The sequence below is a fragment of the Rhopalosiphum padi genome, chromosome 2 (assembly GCF_020882245.1).
Source record: "Rhopalosiphum padi isolate XX-2018 chromosome 2, ASM2088224v1, whole genome shotgun sequence".
Classification (NCBI taxonomy): domain Eukaryota; kingdom Metazoa; phylum Arthropoda; class Insecta; order Hemiptera; family Aphididae; genus Rhopalosiphum; species Rhopalosiphum padi.
The window spans coordinates 21,778,475-21,795,114 of record NC_083598.1 but is presented as its reverse complement, the minus strand read 5'-3'; the positions used below and the strand labels follow the sequence as shown (position 1 = coordinate 21,795,114).

Genomic DNA, 16,640 nt, shown 5'->3' with positions numbered 1-16,640 from the left:
ATATATATGCCTATACTGCAACTAGTACGCAAGTTCCGATGATAATCGACTAAATTCACTTTCCGTTTTAAAGTTTAAACAAATGTATTATATATTTTGTATAGTGTTTGTATGCGCACGTACGATGACTCAGACTGGCGGAATTGAAAATAAAGCCTATTATTCGGTCATCTATAAACGGACAGCAAGGAAATTAAAAATTCAACAACGATAATTCTACGTAAATATACATTCCGATCCAATTATTCTGATTGTTCAGAACGCTGTTACGTGTAACCGTAACTGTTTGAATTACAAAAAAAAACAATTTTTGATTGGATACAATAATTGAACACCATAAGGAAAGATCTTATTTAAGTTGAAATAATTTGAACTAAAAATATTTGTACTAAAAAAAAAACAAAAATTTTGATTTCTTAATTTTGAACTTAGAAAACATTAATAAGATCTAATTACCGATATATTCGATAGAGTAACATATTTTTTCAAAAATATTTAGTTGAAAAAAAGTAATTTTTCTCCGAAAATTACGAATACAACTAGACACTGACACACTGTATACATTTTTATGCATATTATTTACATATGGGTATATATACAGGAACGTCGTCATTACAAGTCTATATAATACACACAAATATATAATACATAATATATACATTGTTAATTCGCACATAGTACCTACTGGGCGAGTATACATAATATAGTGTTAGGAGGCAGAAAAATCCCGTGTACGCAACTATCGAAAAATCTGGCAGATTTACCTACATAATATGTGTACGCGGTGCAAGCCAATTAAAAACAACACGTGCATGGTCGTTTATACATGTTTATGGGAATATGCGAATATTCCTTACATGGAAATACAAACGAAAAACTATAAAAAGAATTTCACCGTCTAAACTGTAATGACGTAACATCAATTAATCGTTAAAACAACTTTAAGCGACTAAAATATTTTACAAATAATATACCTATTGACTACTGCATTGAATATATATTTCAGAGGAGAGTTTGACTGTTCTCAGGAGTCTCAGGATACTTGATAGTCGATATTATATATTTTATACAATTGTTATATCCTCTACCTATAGTTCAGAAAATTATCATTCATATTTTTTTGGAAAAAGTTTCGTCGCTTCATAAAATATTACACAAACCAGATAGACATAAGGACGGTTATAAATCCCAAGTTCAAGGTTTTTCGAGACTCGTGTTTAAATAGTTTGTTTTAAAATGCATAATAAAGTGTTTTATACTTTTATCTTTCAATGTCTATCTGTAGTACAGTGTATATTATACACTGTATAATATTAAAATAATATGTTTATGAGTATATAAATATTTTTTATATATTTTACTTCTTTAGAAAACCAAAAACAGAGTTAGTTCGCTCATGTATACTTATTTATCGGTATATATCAAATTCTCCACGTCAATATAAAAACAAGTCAATATATTTTAATATTTACTATCAAACATACATTAATTTTAAAAGCTTACAAATATTATTTCAATACTAACGAGTTTGTTTAACATGCATGATGTTAAAAAAAGTATATTTAATATTATACCTATATATAATTACGGTTTATTATAAATAATAATTAAAATGGATTTATTTACAATACAATTTTTTAATTTAAAATTCTAGAAAATATATTGTTTACATACCAATAATTGGGTAGATATAACATTAAAAATTAATAATTACTCATTTTAATACAGCCAAAATACTTGTATAATAATACAATTACGTCGTTATATGTTTCTGCCAAAAAAAATTGTCTATAAAAATATTTTTCTAGAATTAAAAAGTTTAACCCCGATAGACAATAGTCACATATAAGTATAGGAAATTTGGAATTCTTGTCCGTACGTTTGATTCGTATAACGTAGTTAACGAACGATTGATGGATTAATAAACGATAAAGAATATTCATAATACAACGAATCATACGAAAAATAAAACACAACTCTGTATACGTGAATTTTTCATGTCATATATCAATAATATATACCTTAGAATTATTGATCATCGTTATTCGTTGGCCTAGATGTTAGGTGTAATGTGAAAAAAATTTCTATACATCGAATCACCATTCACCAGACGTAAAACACCTACTCGTATACCCACTAAGATCTTAGTCACTTCAGTTGTTTATATTTATTCATAAAAATGTGACTTCTGAAGACAAAAATAACTTCATGTTTTTGTATTATATAGGTAAATAATATTATATAAGTAGTACTAGAATTTAATAATAATAATCAATAATCGAACTATTTTCGGAATTCATTAAATACCCGATGTACTTATTATTGTTTTTTTATCTTAGGTATGTAGTTTTTCTATAATTTATGATTAAATTATTTTAAAATGTTAATATTTTAAAACTTAAATTATAATTATGAATATATGCGTATTATTATTATTATTATTTTTTTTTAGTATTTGTAAGTCCGCTAATTTTTATAATAAATCTCTACATTTTATACTATTCTCATGCTAATTACTTATTCAAGTTTTAAACCAGTTTTTAGTAAAATTTTAATAATTTTGTAAACGTGACGCAAATAAATTGAAAAAAAAATTATTTGCGTTTCATAAAAACGTTTTAATTAAATAATATTAAATACTGAAATAATTTAATGATCATTTAATTTTTTAAAAGTAGTAATTTAACTGATATCAATATTTCTTAATGATGGAATGAATATGATTAATATAATAACACTAAATTTAAAAAATGATAAAATATCACATATAAACAGAGGTTATTTTCTTGCTGCCACTTATTATTACTACTATTATTTGCAGACTTTCAGTTTATCCAAACGCAACTCTATAAAAGCCAAAACTGATTTCAAATCGTTTTCTTAAACTGTTTTGTAATTGACGTATGAAAATTCGTTACATTCGATGCTTGATTCAAAATCAATACTTTTTGTTATTAGTTTATGACTCTCGTTTGGACTTCCGAGCTCCGTGAACAATTATTATTAATTTGTTAAAACACAATATAGTTACGTATTACGTTTCAGTGTACCTACTCGTTTTTCGTTATACTAAAAAAAATTTACTAATTATTACAACTTGGCATCATTGTACGATGTACCATTACATTAGTTAATTAACGAGAATAAATAACTCACATCTTTCGTGAATAAAATTGAGTTATAATTTCAATGAACGACAGTGGATTCAACGTTTTCGTCGCTATGGAATTTTCTTAATCCTATTAGAATAAATCACGTGTGTATAATAATACGGCCATAAACTAAAATTATAAATTTATAAAGATTATTACTAAATATATATGTAAACGTTAGCATCTAATGATGTCTTCAAGATAATGATATTTCAATTTGCAATAAATATCGTATATATTTTGTATTATTTAAGTATATAATAATATAGTATAACTACCATCTATATCGCAGTCAATGAGTTTACCTAACTGTAAGCTGCTGTTTCTTATATCTCTGCACATATGTACTTTTTAAATACTATTTACGGTTATAATAGCAATTGGTTGAGAAGAATTTGAACACATTTAATGAAGCTATAAAAGAAAAATGTACTTTTTTTACTTTGGCTAAAAGAATTGTGTACGGCGTTAATTTTCAAAATTAACTGCAAATAATAATTAAAATTTACTTTAACACGACTGTAGGAAATCTTATTATTCTTTTTTTCACATAAAATGTTGATTAGAGAATACCAGTTTTTACCAGTTTTGAATGTCCACAATAGTAGATAGTTTACCCCGTTAAAAGTATAAAAACTGTTTGTTTGTCCTTTTCGATTTTAACACGTTAACTATTAAGTCGGTAGAACATCAAACAAAATCTTGCAATTCAAACACGGTTTAACATGGTTTTAATAAAAAGACTCAAAAGTGCGGTTATCCGAACAGCTAAAGACGAATAACTAATTAATTTCTACCAATGGATTATTTTTGTTCTGGTAATAAATAAAAAAAGTAAAAAAATAGCCTTTCACGTTTGTCAATTTTACTTTTTTTAATCATTTTTTTTTTGCGTACCTATTATACTAATGTTGACGTCTGCAGTATATTGAATTATAATCTTGTATTTCATCAAACAGAACAACCACCTATTGAACTATGCATGGTTTTGCCAAATCTGATTTTTCGTGTAAATAGCTGAAAACTTTTCGTTTTGTTGTCTTACCGAAGGAAATAATTAAAATAATCTATGGTTGGTATTTCGTTCACGTGGACCCCCCATAAATCCAGCTTAATATGTATCGCTTGGCACATAACTATACAGGAAACATCTGTTTTTCATTATATTAGGTGTATCAACATATAGAAGGGGCAAAACGTGCAACGTTACAGCACGACGTGGACAGTATTTAACATGACGATAAATCTTCACGCGGAAAGGATTGGGTAAAATACGTTTCTCATTGCGCTCATTCCTCTCTCACTCTATCTGTTTTTTCTTACCAACCAAGTCGATAAATCACGATTGTGTTTTGAATGCCGATGCGGTGACCAGGAGGCATAAACGCTGACACCGAAACAAAAGTCACTCAGAAATTATAATAATAGGTACACGTACCTACGGGGGATTTTTATTAAGCCGAATAAAAACTGCAACCAGTTCGTATACTAAAAAAAAAAAGATTCTCTGGTAAAAAATAATTTTATAAATACATACAAATTACATTATAATGATTAACTATATAATCACGATTACCTAATACCTATATATTCTGATTACTTATGTACGCATAAAAACTAGATGAGTATAAATAACTTATAGTTATCTCGCATGAAATTACGTATTTCACAAATATAATTTGATTTTAAAATTCAAAATATTGAAATAAAACAATCTGCATAATGACATTCCAAAAATCTATGAAAATTAAAAAAATATAACTAAAATAATTATAAGATAATATTAATTCAAACAAAAAACTCTAGTAACAGTACAAATACTATAGTATATTATTTAAGAGTTTTAGTTTATAAAAAACGAATAATTTATAAATCGATAAAAATCTGGTTTGCTATATAAATCTATAGAATATGTTAATAATTACCTATTATTTTCTATCAGAAGTTTTTTATCGATTGATTTATAGCAGCGACATAAAACGAAATTTCGAAAATATTTTATAGTCATTATTGGAATATATAGGTTGCCCGTAGCAAGTGATGTATCAGCTTATACATACATTGTATAATATTATGGATGATCGTTAAAATTTTACTATGAAAGAAACCATATTATTATATGACTACCGAGACTGGCGAGACTCGTAGTTTGGATCAAAGCTGAATAGTTTTGCGAAGTTATACAGTATAATAAGTCTGCTTTTATTTACGTGTATTATTATTTTATATAGTTCACAAACAAAGGCGAAAAACTCTAAGATCTTCCGCGAAGGAATCGGGTCACGAAAAAACCGAATCAAAATTTCATATCATAATAAATTATTATGATATACAATAACAAATAATTTAGTAGAAAACGAACGAGCACTATCGGTGTATAACAATAACTATATTCATGTTATGTGAAATCAAAATGATGTACACCACCACTGAGAACTTGACTTCGATAAAAATTCAACGATCTTATAACGATATAGATATGGAATGAATATTATGCAACAATATTTTAATTTTTTGAAAGTTTCGATAAAAATACTTTCAACTTTTTCGATTAAAATCGGTCTGCCGCCTAGTTTCGCCGTTTCGAGATAAAAACTTTCTATGGTTACTAGCACACTAAAAAAATTTCGACATGATTGGGTATCACCATTCAAATTGGTATTCTCGTGCAAAGGTTTAAATTTGAAACAATCGCACGACTATTATGGGCTACTCGTATAATGGAAAACTACTAATCACACAAACAGAGCAGTCACACAGTGCTACATATTATCCATATATATATATATATATACGGCAGTGTATGTATACTTACACCCCTTCGCCATCAAAATGATAACCTCGTTGACATTATAAATATAACGCAATATTATTCAGTCTGCAGTCGATAGTGGTATATTTGTAAATGTACGATAGTGGCCGCAACAAATACCTAGTAAATACGTTCAGTGGGCGAATGGGACGGTGTCATCGTAAATCCCTCGGTGCAGGACCGCAATTAGTTATACGCGACTCGACTTAATACGTGGAACATTATCCCGTCGTATCATCAAATTGCGAATGCGCTCGATGTCAAAATATAATGTGACATGCACTACACAGTATATTTAATGCGATATATTATATACGTGCAATGCGTAGAACATATATTATATACAGTACCTAACCGAAACAGTCTAGTATATTCTTCAGTGGTATCGTATACATTATATACATATAGAAATTATGTAATTAAAACTATGCTCGGGCAAAGGATTACAACACAAGTGTGGCATTAGCTAGCCCTCGAACCCACCAAAAATATGTCTAATACAACCTCCCAATCAGAGGAAAAATTTTAAGAACTTATTTTGAGTTGTGTATCGGAAAACGATGTCTGTAAACCTACACCCCACGCCTATAGAACTATAATAAGGAATCTTGTTATTAATAAAATAGACTAAATCACAAACAAAAATCAATTCATAAATCAGCTTGTGTATGGATTCCAGTTAAAATGAATTACTGTATAATACGGCATGTATACGGCGAGTGTGACGGAAAAAGAAATGATTCCTTAGACTTGAGGTGTTGGCGTTATATATTACAAAATTAAACGCTCAGTATCCTTAAAGCCTAAGGCTTAAAATAACAAGCATTATACGAGTACAACGCGTTAACAGATTTCGAGGTTATCGAAATGAGAAATTTATTGTTTTTACAAAAATGTCCTTCAGCTGATCAAATTTGATCTAAACTCTCAACAGATATCATAGAAACGCAGATTTTTTCATCCGATACGAATTTATTACGCCGGAACTATAACATCGCTGTACAGTTTTTAGACAGTCACTGTCAAACCATAACTAAAATTAAAATTTTTAGAAGATTCGTGTTCGGGTTTGTGCTATTACATATTATTTTCATGGGCGTATTTCAATAAATTTTAAAGCATTAAATCCATTAAATAAACCGTTGTAAAAATTAGTCAACAGCTTGACACAGATCTATCGTTGGTGTCGAACAAGAATAATTGTTTAATCAATCGAAGCAAACACATCTCCGATTACTTATTTTTATAAATTAAACTATTAAAATTAAAATTAATTAATAGCAATATTATTAATACGTATTCGAGTTCTCATTTCACATTTATTGTTTAAATTTTAAATGCAACAACTAAACATAACTAATAATAAGTGTGTAGAGTATTAATCTTTTATTATAATTTTCTTTTCTAACAAAATAAAAAATTACTTATCACAATACACTAGTGGGAAAATGAAAATAAAACCAAGTTATTTTCCGTCAAAGCACGCGAAAATAAGAAGATATATTTACACACCGCATAGTCGTATTTAATAATATCTACACACCGCAGACATTGTAAAAGAAAAATTTAATTTAACTCTCTTCGTCGTTTCCGTCATAACATTATCATCGCGCCAGCAGTAAGTCGTTTTTCCTCCCCGTATACACCTAACCTGCTATAAATGCGCATATACAGGGTGGACCTCGGAGTTTCTAGCATTTCGTCTTGTTTAATGGAACGGAAGTCAGCTACCTAGCACGGTAGCCCGTCCTGTATACGTATGCACATATTATAATATATTTATATTACCTATACATACCATCTTGTTTTTTTCACGCGTGCACACTCATCGGCGGCCCAAAATGATAAACGGGTAGAGTGAAGCAAGTCTCGGGGCAACGCGCGCACACTACGCAAATACATCATAGGTTGACGTGATGGAAGGGGTTTGCGTGGACATTGGAAGGTCGTGGAGAATATACCTCCGGGGGGGGGCTAACCGCTACAGCACCGAGGTTACTGAATACCACCGATTCTACCGCAACCGCATCACACTCCACGACGGGGCCACGTCTGATTTAACGAAAACTCCAATTATAAACACCTACCCTGCACGGTACACACCCTCGCATAAGATACATACAAGCGTATAATTACCACCGAACGATGCCCAAGTCCCGATAGCGAAATTCGCATAAGCTATTCACGGGCACGTCGCGGCCCTACTTGAGTTTGCCGCAGCAATTTCACGGGCGCGTCACGTTTCCATTCCGAGGGTGATGTCCGATGGTTGGAGGGTGATACTGACTCGACGTTTAAGAACGGGGTGGGCTATCGCGTTTTTACGCTTTCCTGTGAGGCCATAAGGTTGACGCGTGGTCAGTAACCCATCACGCGTATTATTATTACATATTATTGTATATAATATAATATGTGTGTGTGTGTGTGTGTGTGTGTGTAAACTTTAGGGTTAAAAGCCTTCCTACCAATGCATGAGAGATAACTGTACAGCGTTTGCCCTGATTAAAACGTATCTTTTTGCACTTGACTTGGTTTGAATAGACTTTATTTAACAGTTACCACCGCAATACGTATTTAAATAAGCATACGAATATTTAACATGGTAATAATAATAACGTTTTTGTCAAATATTTGTTGCAAAAATATGACACCGAATACTAAACCGATCGGACAAAGTGGGGATACCAACTACACGTAAGTGTTAATCCTACCTATACCTCGTAATATTATATACGAACCATTCACCGGCTCATCGCGATCGCGAGAAATGAGGATGAATGATGTGGATTTCCTGTCTACGATTTACATAATGTATTGAACAATATACGTACATATTGTCATTCTCGTTATTATAAGTAACCACCAACACTTTTGAGTTTACAACGCATGCGTGTAACATATAATGTATCAAACACATAGTGAGTTTTATTTAAACTTGCATAGAGTGCAGAAACTATTTTTTTCCGATTTGATATATAAAGTAGTAAGGAAAAGCGTTCATTGAGTGTTAATCGCGTTTTCAAGAGCTCCATATCACGTATATATACATCTGTTATATTCGTATACCTATTATATAAAAATACCAATTTAAACCGATTATTTAGACAGCAAAGCAATACAAATGGATTTTTACGGAAACCTAGCGATTACAATATCCGGGAATAAAAGAAGACTATAATGAAAATTGCTTGTAAAATGTAACTAACGATTTTTATTTAAAAAAACTTCTTCTATTATATTTTAAGTTTAAGAAGTATACATTTTAAATTATTATACAATATATTATCCATATTTCTTATAATTTGATACATTGAAATTATGTTAAATGGGTGACTATAATTTAAGGTCATATTAGACATCGACGACTGCATCCACTTTATTTCCCACAGTAAATTTAATATTTGTATACCAAAACCATTATAAGTATACATAAATATAGTATTTATTCAATATATTATCCCGGTAAATCCAACATAAAACTATAACCTACAATATAATATAACCTTGGAGTCTAACTGAAGTGCCTATGCTACTTATGCTTAAAAAAACCTTACTAGTTCTATATTACGTACAATAACAAACGCTAAATACTTCAATCTTAATTTTAATGTCCAATTACGGTTTGTAATATATCTAACGAAACTACAACAACATATAATCGGTTTGATAACAGATTATAGTAATTACAGTCATCGGAACTTTCTTATTTTCGATTTACCGTCCCTATTCACATTTCCGACAAGTAGGAGAACGATAGTCTAAATAAACCGCACGTGATTTATAGTCAATTACATCAAATACACGGATAGTCAATGGGTATTAATTTTCTCAAGCTATTCAAAGAGTAAATTTATCGGGAACCTTTACTTACAAAATATTGTTTATGGTTTGATATTTACTAAGAATAAAAGTTTATTTAAAAATACATCAAAGTGTTGAATTTTTTTATGGTCGATTAATCTACATCTGTTATTATATTGGCCGATAGACAAAAATAAGTAAATACCTAATATAAAAGTATATGGGAGTTTTATTAATTAGATACATATAATTATCCGATGACGGCGTTAACGTCAATATGCAGTCGTTATATAATACGAATTGTGAACTTGATTTAAAAATGTATGGCAAAACTAATATTGACCTTTTGTTTTCATCGTAAGGACGACCGGATCGTCACGAAATTAGAACAAAATCAACGGTTTAAACTTTTCAAGGTACACGATTATTTATATTAACTGCCACGGGCAATTGTTTTCAATTACCTTGTAAGTCTTTCACTAGATATAGCCGCGAAAATTTAACCTATACATTTTTGTTACATACCGCTTCTCTATGGTATAAATTTTAAAATAATTAAAATTTCTATTATAATTTTTTCTGCAATTCAACTATACATATTACGACGGGTTTTACTATATATACGGTGATTCGTCAAGTATGTGTATACTTATTCCATTATTTTTAAAGGACATACTTTCAAAATCTTAAATTTTTTTTTACTACTTATAAGGAGTATTCTCTGAGATAAAAACTTCTATTTTTATACTCTCTTCTCTTTTTCAATCGTAAATTATTTGACAAATAATTTTTCTGAAAATTTTGAGGTATCAAAATCAAAATTTAAACGATTTCTTTCTAAGATATTTAACTTTAGTACTAAGGCTAATAAATTCATGATAATGCATTTAGAGGATATTAGGGATATGAATCCCTAAACAAAAGTCCTATGAGAATAAATCTGATAAAAAAAGACTAGTAAGAAAAGGCTAATGGAACAAATATTTATTAATGAAAATCCACGAATAAGTAATCTAATTTAAAATTATTATAAAATTATTAAGTTGTAAGTAATTTTATTAAGTAAGGATCATAATAGATAACTTTATCAGTATTGAAAATAGAACCATAAATAGGTTAATAGATATGTATAATATATTAATACTTTTAAATCGGAAAATTATGTATTCGAATTAGCCGCGAAGAATAAACCTCATATAAATCTTGTGGTATATTGAAATTTTCCTTTGTAATGAATGTATTATATTTATTTTTTATTATAACTTTACTATAATGTGTTCTATATTATTGTAGTTTATTGTTTTATGTTATAGTATAGATGTTTTGTAGATGTTATGTATGTTTATATATACATAAATACATTACATTTAAATTGTTTTAATTGTATAAAAGATACTCATATAAATTTGTATTATTATTTTAGACTTTATTGTATGACTGTGTTTATGACTTTTTTGTATTAAAACAAAATAAAAAACAAGTTAAATATTAACTTAAAGAATAATAGTAACTGCGTATAACGCAATTATAAAATTAAATATTAGATTTTTAATGAACCTTTATCCTTGGACTTTTTTCGCAGAACTTTTTTTCGCCGGGCTTTTAGGTGAAATACAGAGAGCTATGGTGACTTTAAATTTTGGTAATTAATATCAATTCATCAAAATTTATAATTTATAAAAATAGCCCAAGTATACCGGACTGTTGTTAGAGTTAACGTTCTAATGTGTCAGGTGTACTTAGCATAGTATGCAAGAAATATGTATGCTCGAGTCAGTGAAGTTTGTTTGTTTTTAAATATATTTTTTAGATACGTTTTGATATTTTTCTTAGCGTATCTCGGTGTAGACGAATAAGCAAAATACATAGCAGGACAACGGTAGTGATAAACGGATGGGATGGGCATTGGGCTGTATAGATAGCTTGTTAATGGAAGTCGGTGGTGTGTACATTGTATGGTTATTGGTCGTCGTGTCCCGAAGATCCACAATGACGCGACCTGTATAACGACATTATATATATTTTTGTACTAAATTACCACACAGACTATTATGTATCGGTATACACAAAAACACATTAAAACCCACCCCGTAGCCTGTTGTTATAGTGTGCAGGCGTTGCTTAAACATCATTACTCGGGTATGGGTGTACTGCAGGTATAATATTGTACAGTGTACACGTCGCAGAACGCCTAGCCCACACACAATAACAGCACACGTTTGACATATTATTATAAAATAAAGTGACTGCGTGAGCACACCTGTTATTGGCAGGATTTCCAATCGGTCCTACTCGATATCGGGGATTCGGCAAATTTGTTTTCACTGTAGCACACACGCGAAGTCGCATATTGTTATTGTTGACCCGATTATTTTCCAAAATACGTTCGAGGGCAGAATATAACAATATATAGGTACACGCGTATCGATTACAAGTTTAAAACCGTATGGAGCAAATAGCGTATACATTAAAAATACAGCGACACCGGTTTACACTACCTATACATCATAATATAGGCCAGAACGAATAACGTTTTATAATATTATGGTCTTCCGGTAAAGATCTACATATATATAACCTAGAGTACTCGTATAGAAAAAGTATTGTTTGTACAACGATATCGGTTAACACGACTGAAACTGATGACCCGCCATACTGCATCTATAAATACCGGGGAGGTTGGTGATAAAACGCGCTTTCCACAGTTTAATGGCATTATAACCAATAATTAATAATTATGTAAAAAAACTTAAACGGGAGGACATAATTAATAGTTTTTAATTAATATAAATTTTAAATTATTAAATTATTATTTTTCACACGGATATTATTGAATATTATTATGTTTACTGGTCCCCGTGTAGTGTCGTTACGAACTATTTTTATTATATTTATTTAGTAAACTTATACAAGTTTTATGAGCACTTATATTTTATATCTACTTGAAATGATTTATTAAACATAAAGTCTTCTAGTCTTCTAACTATTCCGTCAAAGTCAAACCCGACGACTACATACCCGTCAAGACTTATCGTCGAGAGAATTGTGACAACTAAAATAATTATACGGAGAACGTCCATCTTGCGACTATTTTATTTATCAAACTGTATGACGTATTGTCCTCGCATTGTTTTATAGTTATCAAAATATCGAATGCAATATGTAAGACAACAGAAAGAGTTACAGCTAGGAAGAGCGTATGTCACGAAATATAATACCCATTTGTATTTAGTTATTATATTATACACAATCATCACGGCTGGGAGACACCTTCACCATCGCCACATCGGTTCCGGTAGGTATAATAATGGTGTACCTATCACCGCGGGAAATGATATTGAAACATTGATTTTCGGTGAATAATTACGTATGCAGAACAAGTATTGCATCCAAATCCTGGTGTGACAATTGACACGTACGAAGACTAATGATTTTGAATAGGCAGTTTTTATGAAACCGGTGACTGTAAATTATGAAAATAACAAGAAAAGGACGACCGAAACCCTATACGTACACGAATGTTTATATAACGGATACAAAATCGAAACTCAAATTCGCAAGTTACAATGCATAGTGGTGCCATATAAAATGAGGGTCATTAAACTTGTATTATTTAGGATTTTTTACCTAGAAACTACAACGTATCATGTTCGGCAGCCTGTAACTACAGTTTGACAAAGGAAACTAGATATTTTGCTCTGCTGCACTGATTTGGTAGAGTTTTTTATTGTCTTTCTAAAGTTTACTCGAGTAAAAAACGACAAAAATTGTTTAAAGTACTTGTTTGTATTTTCTAGTTACCGCAAACCTAAATATTTTCTTTTACATTCCAAATGATTTTACATAAATAAATAAGGCATATGCATTAAATAAACTACAATAAGTTTTTGTTTTCACAAGAGTAAATCTCAATGTTTTTATAAATATTAGAATATTCGTTTTGTTTAGTATTATTTAAAATTTTATGATAAAATAAGTATCTTATATTACAGTTTTCAAAAACCTACATGAACAAAGCCAAAACTAACTAGTAAGGTTATATAAAAATAATTGTTAAGTTTAATATTGTAGGTACTTTATAATATTCTAGTTTATTAAACAAAATTATTTAATTTCATGATATTTGCGTACGTTGAAGTTTTATTCAATGTCTATTAAATTAATAATTTTTATTAATTTTCTTCTATAACGATATAAAATATAGGTAATGTATTAAAATCAAATGTATAAAATAATAAATCATTTTAATAAATTTAAATACTATAATAAACATAGATATAATTATGCTTGAATTATAAATATAAACTAATATTCACATGTACCTTAAAATAAAAAATAACTTTAATTTTTAATCCTTATGGATTTGTATCATTTACGGATTAAAATTAGTAAATTTACTTAGTACGGTTCATGCGGCCTGGATAATTTGGAGAAAAAAAATATAGTTTAGACAAAATATAATAAAAATAAAATAAACTGCTTTGAAGAAAATAATATATTTCTATGTTTCTACTACCTACTATTTATATATAAATGAATGCATTTGAAGAACCAAAATGAGATTTTAATTGATATAATAACACTTTTCTACCTTATCATTCTATCCCCTGTAGATATCAGATGAGATATATACCCATACAGTGACATCCTGCTTGAGAAACGGTTAAAATGCAGTAGCAAAGGACAATAATAACCGTTACTATCGTACAATGGGAATTACTGTAACAGAACTACGACATTGGAAGAGTTTTATATAGCAACTTGGAGATCTCGTACTGGCTTGTGTACAGGATACAAAAAGAAAAATGAAAATACTGCGTTATATTTCCAAAATATAAATAGGATATCGAAGTTAACCGAAATTGGTTAAATATATTTTTAAAAGAAAATAGGATAAGTCACTCAGCTGTATAATATTAGGTTCCGTGTGTTTTAAGTGGGTCACTGTAATGGATAATATTATGTTAAATTTGAATTTAATGATGAACCATTGCATAAGAAAAACGATGTTTAGTGGAGATCGCGTGCCTTTATATTGAGAATATTTTATAATTTATTTATATTATTATTAGGTAGTAGTAGGTATTTACAGTATGTTGCGCTAACTTTTATAATATTAAGTGTATCATACTATCATGTATTACTATGATTAACTTAAATGTCAGTATTACGTAAAATGTAACAATCAGTAAATAAGGGTATGTCATATAATATAGCTTAAAAATAGTCTAAATAATTTAAAAATTTCAATATAGAAAATTATAATATACGAAAAGTTTCAAGTCTCTACAGTTAATATATTTTTTTAACCATAAAAAACAATTAAAATCGTTTTTTTTTTCGTTTAAACATCTATTTTTATCCAAATTTTAATTTCTAATATCTACAAAATATAAAGCATTTTTGATGTTTTCGCAATGTACCTTGTCATTATTTAAATTTATTTTAAAAGTTGAAACTATTAAAATTTAAAATATTATTAATTTTTAAATACAATGTAATTTGCAAATTTTCAACATTTCAACTTAAACACGTATAAATTATTTTGCTTATTAAACAGTATATGAATAATTTACACATTTTTGTGATTTGGACAAATGTTATTAGTATTTAAACTTTTAAATGTTTATAAAAAAAATAGTTATTATTGAGTTATGACTTATTTTCTACATCGCTTAATTGCTGTAAAAACAACATATTAATTTTGAATTAATTTTTCAAGCTTTTTCATTTAAAATAAAAATATAAAACATTCCTACAGATACAACAACAAAAATAGCTTAAGTTGAAGATTTACGCATTTTTAATGCAAAGGTGATTTCAGATAAAAAAAAACAATAAAATACACTTTGTAAAATTAATCCTTTATTGCTTTACGCCGTTAAAAATTTAAAATAAAAAAGAATATGAAATGGATTAAATATTGAAACCAAACAATTTTAATAAGTACTTAGGGATTTTTTTTTAAAGAAATTTTTATATAATATATTCTATATATTATAATAGTCCTATAAAACTCAATATTTATTTGTTACTAACTAATAAAGTATTTTTTTTTTTTTTTTTAATATATTTAAGATAAAATAAAATAAGCAAATTTTTTTTAATTTATAGGTAGTATACAAAATTATTTTATTTATTTGATTATTATGATGTTAGTTTTAAATTATTTAAATTATTATTATTGAAGAGTTGTTCTAATAGAATATTTATTTATTTACCTTTTCTATTTGAAAATTCTGGAACTCCGGATACGAAGAAGTACGAGTATTTTTAAAGAATGGACGGAGTGCACGAATGTATATACGACCGCGTCAAAACGAATACTACTGTCTACTGGCCATGTGTTGTCGGTCAGAATTCTAAAAACACTGCGTGCGCTTGTATCGATAGTGGCAACTATAGCAACCAACAATCGACCGATGTTTACATAATACTCGTAACTCGATGTTGCATATCGGAATAACTAATTAACAGTATTTCTCTTAGTTTATAGTGTTTATACGAATAATTAAAATTACTTATTACTATTTAAAAAATCAAAATTATTTTCTATACAATTAAAATATAAAATATATTGATTTTCATTGTACGATTTAATAATGAAGTCTGATATTATCAACTTTTTTACAACATTAAAAAAAATTTAGTAAAAGAGTTGAAAAGGCATTTATAGTTATTAGTTAAACAAGATAGTTTTTACTAACAATCAATTTCATCTTATATAGTTACATATAATCTAATTTTTAGTATACATATAGTAGAAATAGTATACGAGTATAATAGTATAATTGATTATTATGGAAATTTTTTTTGTTGAATACTCACAAATACTTGTCAATTGTAGTCATGTAACGCACTATATTATTATTATT

General features: G+C 28.5%; 1 protein-coding gene across 1 annotated transcript in view; it reads right to left on the bottom strand.

Moving 5' to 3' along the window:
• LOC132919541 (superoxide dismutase [Cu-Zn]-like) overlaps positions 1-16,147 on the bottom strand; it is a 76,321-nt gene extending 60,174 nt beyond the window's left edge. Inside the window, exon 1 of the mRNA XM_060981222.1 lies at positions 15,987-16,147. The gene's annotated coding sequence lies outside the window, so the exon portion shown is untranslated. The remainder of the gene's footprint in view (positions 1-15,986) is intronic.
• Positions 16,148-16,640: the final 493 nt, after the last annotated feature.